At 39.6% G+C, this 11121-nt stretch overlaps 5 non-coding genes across 5 annotated transcripts; 4 read left to right on the forward strand and 1 right to left on the reverse strand.

Annotated features, from left to right (window-relative positions):
• Positions 1 to 2458: 2458 nt before the first annotated feature.
• Trnay-gua (transfer RNA tyrosine (anticodon GUA)) lies at positions 2459 to 2554 on the forward strand. Its single transcript has 2 exons — positions 2459 to 2495; positions 2519 to 2554. It is a non-coding gene; the product is annotated as a tRNA-Tyr (tRNA).
• A 468-nt stretch (positions 2555 to 3022) lies between these two features.
• Trnaw-cca (transfer RNA tryptophan (anticodon CCA)) lies at positions 3023 to 3094 on the reverse strand. Its single transcript has one exon. It is a non-coding gene; the product is annotated as a tRNA-Trp (tRNA).
• Positions 3095 to 4902: 1808 nt separating this feature from the next.
• On the forward strand, positions 4903 to 4976 carry Trnai-aau (transfer RNA isoleucine (anticodon AAU)). The gene has a single exon. It is a non-coding gene; the product is annotated as a tRNA-Ile (tRNA).
• Positions 4977 to 5738: 762 nt separating this feature from the next.
• On the forward strand, positions 5739 to 5812 carry Trnai-aau (transfer RNA isoleucine (anticodon AAU)). Its single transcript has one exon. It is a non-coding gene; the product is annotated as a tRNA-Ile (tRNA).
• A 1062-nt stretch (positions 5813 to 6874) lies between these two features.
• On the forward strand, positions 6875 to 6948 carry Trnai-aau (transfer RNA isoleucine (anticodon AAU)). The gene has a single exon. It is a non-coding gene; the product is annotated as a tRNA-Ile (tRNA).
• The last annotated feature ends 4173 nt before the right edge of the window (positions 6949 to 11121 follow it).

The following is an 11121-nucleotide window of genomic DNA, read 5'->3' on the forward strand; positions in this document are numbered from 1 at the left end:
ACTAGCAAGGAATGGGCATGATTTCTGCCACTTCACCACCCGGGTCACCACAGCAAACCGAACGACAAACCTGTTCCGTACTCCGTTTCGCGCCGGCATTAACTTATGCGAACAGTGTATAATTGCGTCAACGGCAAACGACACGACGATCCGGGCACCGTCCCAAACGATACCGTCCAATTACGGTAACATTTTGCCCCACAAATCTCCCGAGATTGTGCTACGGTTCGGTGTGCTAGGCTAGGCGAGGGATAAAGTTTAACCCTTTCGGCTTCAGATTCCAGTTGGTCCAGGGTGTCCGTGCCGTAGAAGTTATTTTAACGTTTCACAGTCGTACACGTACGATTGAAATTTGCCACCATGAATAGGTGTTTAATTAAATTTACGATACAGTCCGCAAATCGATCGCTCGACTCTGAGCATACGGTACGCTTTCCCGTACCGACGAAATGTCTCTATTCAGGCAAAGACGTAGTTGGGCCATGACAAAAAGCAGAAAAAAAGAGAAAATAATAACGCCATAGTCAATGGCAAAAACAAGCAGGGGGTCAAATTCATCGCTTCGAAGCCGTACAGTGCCGGTGTCTGCGTTTATGTTCGCTTTTGTGCATAAATGCGAACGAACACACATTGTGTGTCTCCAATTTACATGCAAAATTTAGAAATCAAAGCCGATTTAACGAGCGTTTTGTAACACTGTTGGAAATGGCCGGCCAGAAACACCTGTTCCGACTGTACGGGACTGTACACAAATCGGATATGTCCTGGCCCCGGAGTTGTGGGACTTGCGAGAGACTCCACCAGGTGGAGGCAGTGCTTTTTCCACAACCTTTCGCGTGTACATTCGGTGAGCTGAATTGGGAATTAATTTGCTTCCCATCAGCCGAAAGGTTGCACGAGATGGGCACGAGTTGAAACGTCACCATCATATCGTCCCGGTTCGGGCTGTCATCCTGTCAGCAGCGACGCGAGTGACGATTATGGTAGTTACGGTGGTACCCACCCATCACTCGAGCAAAGTTGCGAACTTCACGGGGAGTTGGTTGATTCAATGAATGAATAATTAGTGCTTAATCTTCTGAATTTCAATTACAACAGCACCCCGGAAACGGTGCTGTGTGTGCCGCAATGGCGGCAACGGACGCAGTGCCCGGTTTCGAATCGTAACACTGCAGCACTGTGTTGTGTAAGGATGAACATTCTTTCCGTACCATTTTTCCGTGCATATAATCCTCGATCACGTCCACGGGGCATTATCCCACAGCCAATCGGACCATGCTTGCAAAACAAACGTACAGCGAACAATGTGTAGAATTGGTGGTCGAAATTAATGGGAAAACTTTCATGGCGCCATTTTGTTCGTTGGTAAAAGGTGGTGTAACGGTTAAGAAGCTAGCCATAAACTGAAAAAAACAGGCGCTTTTAAAACTGCACAATACGTAGGAGTTGCAAATGAGACGATGCAAGACTGCAGCTTTATGGCCGGGAGTGCTCAACAGAAGGGAAGTGCTTATCAATATTTAGTAATTAAAAGTATACCGCCAACGGTGCGACACCGCCAATGAACGCAACCATGATACAATGACTGAAAAGCGGTTATAAATTGTTCTATTTTGTTCTATTTCATTTATTCTATTCTCATAAAAACATTCTACTAATAGTAAGCATTGTAAATGTCAAATATTATGATAAATTTATCAATTTAAAATTCATCAACAAAAGTCTTAGCAATACATCATTTTCCCACAAATAATCTTAATATAGAAAAGATTTAACATCTCAGTAGCTGTGTTGTAAAATTTCATATAAAAAAATCATTTGCTCGCCATTATACCCACTATGCGCTACAGACTATGCTACTACATGTGTCTGCTGTTGCTGCTTTCTTCTGCTGTACCAGAAACTTGCTCCGATATCGAATGTCCAATAGTGCGCGAGGAGAAGTTTTAAACTTTAAAAACAAATAAAATCTCCAACATCCCTACCAATTACTGTGATTTCACATTTTTCGTACCATCATCCGGGACGGCAGGAAGTTCCGGACCGGTGTAATAGAGTGCTCAACTTTTGCATCGTACCGTAGTGGCACGGAATGGATTAAGGCTGGTGTACGAAACATCTTCCAAGAAAGCTATTAATTATACTTACGGTCACTGGTAAGAAGTTTGGCCAGAATGATAAGCTGCAAAATATTATTCAAACATTTAATTAACAATTTACAATGCCGTACAGGGGTATTCTATCAGAAGCTAAGGAAGGTGTTTTGTTTGATTTGTTCGGCACAATAGTTTGCCTGGAGCATTGTACAGAACTGGCCAACCGGTTATCGGCACGCTAGGTATACTTATTTTAAATTACAGCGAATCAAAGAAACTTTGCAGTAAGTCAATTGTAAAGAAATACTTTCATTTTATATGAAAGGCCATGTGGATGTTTCTTAACAGTATCTTTATAACAACCTTCGATAGCTCAGTTGGTAGAGCGGTGGACTGTAGAAGATCACCCGTGTGCAGTAGTAATCCATAGGTCGCTGGTTCAAATCCGGCTCGAAGGAGAAATGTTGATGATCTTCCATCTGTTTTTGTTGATATTTTAATGATGAAGTGCTTTTTATATTATGCTTTGTTGAATGATGTTAAAACCGCCAGTATGAAATATCAAAAGTATATTTTTGACACGTGAATTTATGTTATTTACTACAATCTATTTGTAATGTAATAATATATGACGATATATAATGATAATATATAATGGTTAAATACGATTGTTTTTAAAGGAATCAGGGATAGAATGGAAATAAATTTAAAAATATATTATACAAATAAAATATTTCCATTGCAACCAAATATCACCATTTCTATCATTATATATTAATATAATTTTCGCTAAATATCATCTCTCTCTTGATACACACACATATACATGCCTAGAAAGCAAATCTCTACTTTCTTTGCTAGTTGAAACCATACAAAACCGCTATACACTCACACATCTAAAAATATCTTTTAATCTTTTGTTTCGTTGACCCCGACGTGATTTGAACACGCAACCTTCTGATCTGGAGTCAGACGCGCTACCGTTGCGCCACGGAGTCTTTTTATATCTCACGTGCAGTTTTTGCGCCGCGTACGACCATGCTTGTGAAGGTATTTTTTGCTGTTCGATAATTAAAACTACCGCACGAGAAAGCAACTCACCCCTCGGTACGATCTATTGTTGCATGTTCAAAAGCGCATTACAGGGTTTAACTTGCCATCAAAAAGCGCTGAAACAGAACGTTCTATGGACGGCTTAGAGGCAAGGTAGGGCAAGCTGCGAGTCCCGGTAATCGTTGTCAATCTACAGGGAAAAGGGAAAAAAACTAAGTGAAAATCAAACAAACTTCTCCACTGTTCGGTATGCTATCCTTCTTACCACCAGGCAACTTATAATCCAGTTTCGGTAAAGTGAATTTTAATTAAACTAAAATTGATTAAACACATCACCCTAACACCGCAACTTGGTCAAAGTTGAGCAAAGTGGGCAGGCCAGTTAGCATCTGAGAGAAGGGACTAGAAGAGACCGTTCGAATCTGGTGAAGATTACCGGACGTAACCGATTATATTGCAACAGGTCAAAATGGTATGGTGGTTCTAAGTCGGAGTATGTTTATCGTTGTGCCGGACGTACGTCAGACAGAAAGAGTGGGCTCGTATGTAAAACCGGGAACGATTATTTTAAAGGTGCAATATATTTCCGCACTAGTGTTTTTTCAACCCTCTCTTCTGCGCGTCCAACTTGTGGTTATTTAGTTTTTCTTCCCATGCCCTATCGAATCACAAGTTCTTTGGTATGTCGCTTCGATGCTGGAGAGATACTCCCAATGGAAGGAAAGTTTTAATTGAATTCTTTCTTCTGCACAGGATTTTTTCACCATAGTTTCATTATCTTTATCGAAGGTATAAGTATCGCAATGAACGTTCTTTCTTTTTGTGTGTTTGCTGATGGCATGAACATCACAACCTTTCACTCCTCATGCCGGTGCATAGTTATGGAAGGTGTTGTGCATTGCTTGTGGACAATAATTTGCGACACTTGGCACAAACAGTAAGAGTTCATTCATTGAAATAGTACAGCATAAATTTGATTTGCGAAAAAATGATCTTACTGTGCTTTGTCTCGGTTCAAGTTCTGCTGCTGGTTTCTTAACGCTTACCATGGTAACTAATTTGGCGAATGCCAATGCCGCTTAAAAATGTATGAAATTCCGGATTTTACGGATGTGCTCCAGTACGCACACACAGCAAACGGTACACTTCCGATAGGAGGATCAATTATTCATGCTAATGAAACGTCGGGATGCTCCGTTTGCTGCCGGTTCGATAATGCTCAGCATGATGATTATGACGTGCCTCATCATCGTTGCGTGAATTATGATTTTTCTGGACCAGATAAATCCACGGATCAATGCAAAGCGCAACCCAGCGGCACACGATGTATTAAAAATGTATGGCTGATGTTACGGTTACGCCATACGCTCGCAAGATCTGAGCTGCTGAGCAGAGGATTTTTTCCCCTTTTTAAGGTCTCAGAACATCATCGTGCATGGGAATGGTTTCAATTTACTGACGCTGCAACACAATATAAAAATAAACGCTTAAGCAGCGGCAGCCAAGTGGATGTAATCCGCAACATGAACTAATATGTTATCAGATTGCCACACTAGTGAGTGGCTTAGTGTAAGCGTATCAGCTCGTATCAAATTGCCTTAACTGTATTAGTGCTCAATTGAGGCGTGCTAGAAGTTATCTAATCTAATCTAACAGTACGATCGGCAATATGCTATGAATGATTACATTATCCTCATCAAATATAAATAGATTCAAACAAATTGTTCAGTAAGTGAAACAGTATTGTACAAGCGGCTCCATAGCTCAGCTGGTTAGAGCGTCGTGCTAATAACGCGAAGGTCGTGAGTTCGATCCTCTCTGGAGCCAAATTAAGTTCATTTTTGTTGATTAAGTTACCATAAGATTCAAAATTTGGTTGGCTACACTCCTCCAAGGTCTTATAAGCTATATCTAGAATATAACGATGTTAACTGTTGTACATTAACTGTTATTGTAGTAATACATAGAAAACTAAATAGATTAATATTTGATTAAACTTGTTTATATATAATAATACATAGATACAAATAGTAAAAAAACATGATTATTTTTTTACTATACATACATACATACCAATTTTATTAGGTATTCTTGTTGGTACAACTGTCGAGCGCTGTTTGTAACTAACGATTCATTAACTTTAAAAAACAGACATTACTCTAATGTATTGTGGCAAATCAGGCACATCATATGAAATCCTCGATAAATTCTACCATCTCGACGAAAACTAAATGTAATCTCAGGTGTGACGCACGATTGACAACGCTGAAAAATAATGTAATTAACTCTCAAGTATATAGGTGGGCAACACACAACCAAGTTGAGTGATTACATGACCCAGAAATAGAGAGGAAAAAGATACGTTGTGTTTGTTATTGAAAGGATATCTTGTTGCACAATTTATTTATTGTACCATGATTTAATTTTCTTAGATATTATTTTGTGTTTAAGTTCTTTTGCAATTACCTGACCAGCGTCATTCAAACAAAATAATAAACCAACAAAGTCACTTATTCGTTCAACAATTATACATTTCTCACACTGTGAACTGCATGCATAGCAAGACACAACCTTTAAAGAAACAATAGAGGCTCCATAGCTCAGCTGGTTAGAGCGTCGTGCTAATAACGCGAAGGTCGTGAGTTCGATCCTCTCTGGAGCCAAATTAAGTTCGTTTTTGTTATTTCAGTTACCAAAAGATTCGAAATTTGGCCTACACTCATGTCTCTTATAAGTTATTATCTTATCCAAAATATAACGATGATAACTGTTCTAGTATATAGTGCGTAATCGTATACAAAATGTGTCCGTAGTAGTTTATCTTTCCATACAACAAATTTAATCAGCTATCGTTTGACGTCTGTTTGATTGCAAAAATGAAACAATTTATATCTTCACAACTATGATCTTCAAATATCAATCAAAAGGCCTGTCGGTTGTTATGTTGTCGATGACACAACTTTATTGTCATGTGTCTTCTAGCAAAGAAAGCAAAGGAAGTACAGAAATTAAAATATTACCGTAAATTGCTAGTAATACATAGAAAACTTGCTAAATAGGTAAATATTTGGTTAAACTTGTTCATATATATGTAATAAATGTTCATATAATACATAGAAACAGACAGTAAAAAAAGAAGATTATTAGAGTAACGTACTATATTAACAAACAGCAAAAACATACCTATTTTAATAGTTTTTGTTCTTGTTGGTACAACTGTCGACCGTTGACCGTAACTAACGATTCATTAACTTTTAAAATAGACATAAGCATTGATCGAATGTATTGTGACAAATCAGGCATATCATATGAAATCCTCGATAAGTTCTCTTAGATCTCGATAATAAGATCTCGAAAGGACCTCGAATAAACCTAATTGTAACCTCAGTAGTGACGCACAATTGACAACGCTGAAAAATAATGTAATTAGCTCTCAAGTAGATAAAGTAACACATAATCTAGTGAGTAATGACCCAGAATTAGAGAGTAACAAACTATGTTGTGTTTGTAATCGAAAGGAAATATTTTTGAGCAATTTATTTATTTTACCATGATTTCATTTTCTTGGATATCATTTTGTGTTTAAGTTCTTTTGCTATTACCTGACCAGTGTCATTCAAACAAAATAATAAAACAACAAAGCCACCCATTTGTTCAACAATTATTCTATTCTCGCTCTGTGAACTGCATGCATAGCAAGACACAACCTTTAAAGAAACAATAGAGGCTCCATAGCTCAGCTGGTTAGAGCGTCGTGCTAATAACGCGAAGGTCGTGAGTTCGATCCTCTCTGGAGCCAGCTCTAAGTTTATTTTTAATTTAACTTTTGACTTAAAAAGGACTACAATCGGATATTTTTAAATACGATATGCCTAAGAAGATTTTTTTTTTATATAATGTATTGCTTCACAGTCAGGCTACATTGTTCTACGCTTAATACAACGAGCACAACATTTTATTTGGTAAAAATCCCCATTTGAAATATTTGATCGTACAACGTGACAAAAATAACCAAAGCTGCTATGCGATCAAATATACGAATGTAGTTCCGAAACCAACCACCAGAGCCGCCACAGAGAAATACTCGAATCAAACTGCTCGATTGTACATAATTCGCGGTTGTGTACAGTGTGATATATAACAACAGCAATAATAGTACACAGCATGCTCAACAGAATAGTAGCATAATAATTTATATGAAGGTTACCATTAGAATTGTAAAAGCTGGAATAAATTTCTTTGTTTCGTGTTTCTTTCATTCAAGTTTCATTTGATTTCTCGAATTGTGCGCACTCTGGTGGTGAGTTTGAAGCTGTTTACCATCGGACAGAATTTCAAATCAACAACACTTGTTCTTTTCCATAGGTTTTTTTTCCATATCCATCGGAGTAATTCAAAGGAGAGTCATTTAAAAGTTTTGGTAACTATGTTAAATATTTGCATTAAAATAAAGCGCTACTTTGTCACAAAATCAAACAGAAAGATTCCGGTAACGTGTCCTTACCGTACACGTATTCCCGTTCGCCTGTACCTTGCAGCAGTATGTGTGCGAACGTATCAACCAACACCACTACCACTGCTGCTGGAGCTGTCAAAATCTGTATCGAAAGGAAAACAGCCCCGTGCATTTTACACCCCATTGGATGTGTCTGGTTCTTTGTGCATTGTTTCCGTAGTAAAATCATAATACAGGTCCGTTTAGTGAGTCCCGCGTACTGTTAAAGGAAACCTCCTAGGAAACTAGATAGCATGTAACAGTAGCAGCTACGGTAGGACAACTTTCGAACGTGTATGGGAAATATTTTTTGAAATTCCTGCTCGTGGTGCATTCTTTCATACCGGGGCTGCCCAGCATAAGGTAACGTGATGCAGTGCAGTGGGCGATAAAGTGACGATTTGTTGTTTACTGCGGGCTGGTGGTGCATCATTGACGTCATCTAGTCGTGGTGGTACAAACCCAAGGGAAAACTTTGCGCGACACACGAACAGGCTGGAGTAAGAATCAAGCCAATATGTACGTACGGTCTTCTGCCTGGACAGCTGGCGTAGATGTAAATTTTAACCTCGTCCCTAATAATCGTGCTTTTCGTGTATCGCAATTGTTTCGATCATATCGCTGTAAATGGTCTACCTCGAAAATAAATATGCCATAGCGATGAAAGAAAAATCTCCTTATTGTGGTTCGCGAGCGTTAAATCCTGGAAGTTCCCGGGGACTAGAAGCGAAAGGTGTATTATCCCCAAGAGGGTGGTTGTGCGATTGTATTAGTGAACTATCACCGGTTGGCGCGTCGGAGTGTGCGTACGAGTGGAGAAAAACACAGTGGCAAAACAATAATATACGAGCAACATCCTGCAGCAGGTGCACAGTGGGGAAAAATATTGAATTATGTCCAAATTTTGTATAACATATCATTGAATCGCTCTGTACACTATGATATAACATTATTTATCTAAGATTTACCAATTCAGTTTAATATATGTGTGGGTCAAATTCAGCTTTACTAAAATTAATAAAAAGTACAACTATTCAAATAATTTGCTGGAGGCGCCTGGTGTTTCATAAAATTAAATATTCAAAAGAATTAAAAATATTGCTTTGCTACATTCTTTAAATTCCTAAATCAGTTTTTTACTCACATGAGGTAATTTAAATGGTACATTCTCTCAAGATGAAACAGTCGAATTAATTTTACCCACTGTACAACCCCACTGTGCCGTTTAGGATTGAGCAGACGAAACTGTTGCGGGTTGAAAGTGAGCGTGAGTGAATCGTGACGAAAACAAATAGTTCGATGTTACCATTTTTTCCTTCACTGTTCTGCATTACTTAGGTAGAAGGCCGTAGCATAGGGCAAATGTTACGAATTATTGTGTTGCCGAAAAGAAAGCTAGCAAAGACAGTGACGTATTTTCTCGCTACCGTGGAAGTGAGCGTGAACGAGAGATCAGTGTGCAACAGGATAACGAGTGAGACGGCGCACAACCACACTGGCGTTGTGCAGTCCGAGAGGAAAAAAGGACGATAGGACCAATATAGGAAACAAAGAAAAACGAAAGCCGAAACGCTAATGATACGGGCGCCCGGGGTGGTTGGACGGGTCTGTGCAAAAGTTTCTGGCCACTTGTTGTGTTGTGTGTGCAAGTGTGATGTCCGTGCCGTGCTATCGATGGAGTTAATGAGTTACCGCACACTGAGTTGATTTATTGCAGCGACAGAGCTGTTTGCGACGGAACCCCAACAGTGACTCGTGGGTTTGCATTTCTCTCTCACTCCCACTGTGTGAGTCAAGTCGTAAGGAATCACATTTCATCCCCGGGAATTTCGCCCCTTTTCGCCACCCTGCACGGAAGAACCACCTGCCACAAACGTTGCCGCCTCGCATCCGCCAAGGGAAATAGTATCGCTTTCACTGCTGCCCGTGGTTGCGCGATGCTGTGTGCGTAGTGGTAGTGCTGCGTGTTTTCGAGGGGGGAACGTATGATATCCCTTATCGCTTCGCGTTCACGCACACACCCGTACGCGTCTCGGAGGGCTGGTGCGCGTAAAGATATCGGAAGACCATCGAACGTACCGTGTCTCGCTTTGGCACATTTCGGTCTTCTACCAACACGCAACAAGCGGCGGGTCTGCCTACACTATCACTGCTTGCATGGTAGAAACGCACACTGCTGAAGCATCCGCAAGCGTCTCACTATTGCTCGACGCTGCCGTTGTCATTTGGAAGGAATAATTGCACCATTAAATAACAACAAAACAAACAAAAAACACAGAAAGCGCAACAAACGGTTAGTGTGTGTCAGTGTGTGGGTGCGCACGTGTATGTGTTTGTAGCAATGGAGTGAAAGGAATAAATTAAAGGCACATGTCATCTGCCCATGTCACAATGTAAATTTAAGCATCCTTAATAGGATACTGAGAACAAAACGCTCGTATAAGAAATACGTATCTCCATGAAGCGCCTTAAAGGTATGCAACTGTAGTGCGTTGGTCTAGCCGTGTCCTTTGCAAGTGCAATTCCCATATCCCTGTAGCTTCTACAAGTGGGTTCGTGCGTACAACAGTACTCATCATAAACATACGGCTGAAAGTACCAACGGGATAATTTTGTAGTTGAAAAAAAAAACACACAAAAATACTTCTCTCAGGTGGTGTCTCGCTCATTCTCTCGATGGGAGTCACGGGTTGTTAGTGCACCGGAGACGCATTCGGTGGGTGCAACGGAATTCGGCTGGCACCGTGATTAACGTGATCCCTCTCGCACTGTGTCTAATCGGCGGTGGTTCCAATGTCTTAGTGTTGGTGATATTGAATACACACCACCCTTGGGACCGGACGGTGAATGTCCTTGGCGGTGTGCGTACGTGTGTGTGTGTGTATTTGTGTATTACGCGAATTACGTCTGCTGAAGACGACTGTTGCTAGGACGTAGAGAAAAAAAGGACATAAAATCATTCACCAACAGCTCGGGGTCAGGTGCTCCTTTTGCTGTTTGTCCTGCAAGAAGGTACGTGTTACAGTTTGTTTTATAAAGAATTTAATTGGTTTGTTTTTAAAACATTTTTCATCAATTTACCCATGAATATTTATTTTACAGGTTAACATTATTACTATGTTTATTTACTTTTGTGATATTTTATCATTTGATTTTACTATTATAAAATACACTTCAATTTTTAATGTCTCATTCGATTGCTCCAGTCTTGTAAATATAAATTCTCTTATAGCAATTTAAACTAAAGTCAATTTTATTTGATTAGAAATAAGCATTCAAATTAATGTGCAATCATATTACAAATATCCTGCTATCACACAAACACTATCAACTGGCAGAATCTACCTCGACTAGTAGTGCACAAGGACGCAATGTTTTATTCCAAAGAGGAAAAAAGAACAATTTAATCAATAACAAAAAGATTTCCACCAGCAAACATCTCCAACAATCCACGTGCTGTCAATGTCGAGATGGTTG

The sequence above is a fragment of the Anopheles moucheti genome, chromosome 2 (genome assembly GCF_943734755.1).
Source record: "Anopheles moucheti chromosome 2, idAnoMoucSN_F20_07, whole genome shotgun sequence".
NCBI lineage: Eukaryota > Metazoa > Arthropoda > Insecta > Diptera > Culicidae > Anopheles > Anopheles moucheti.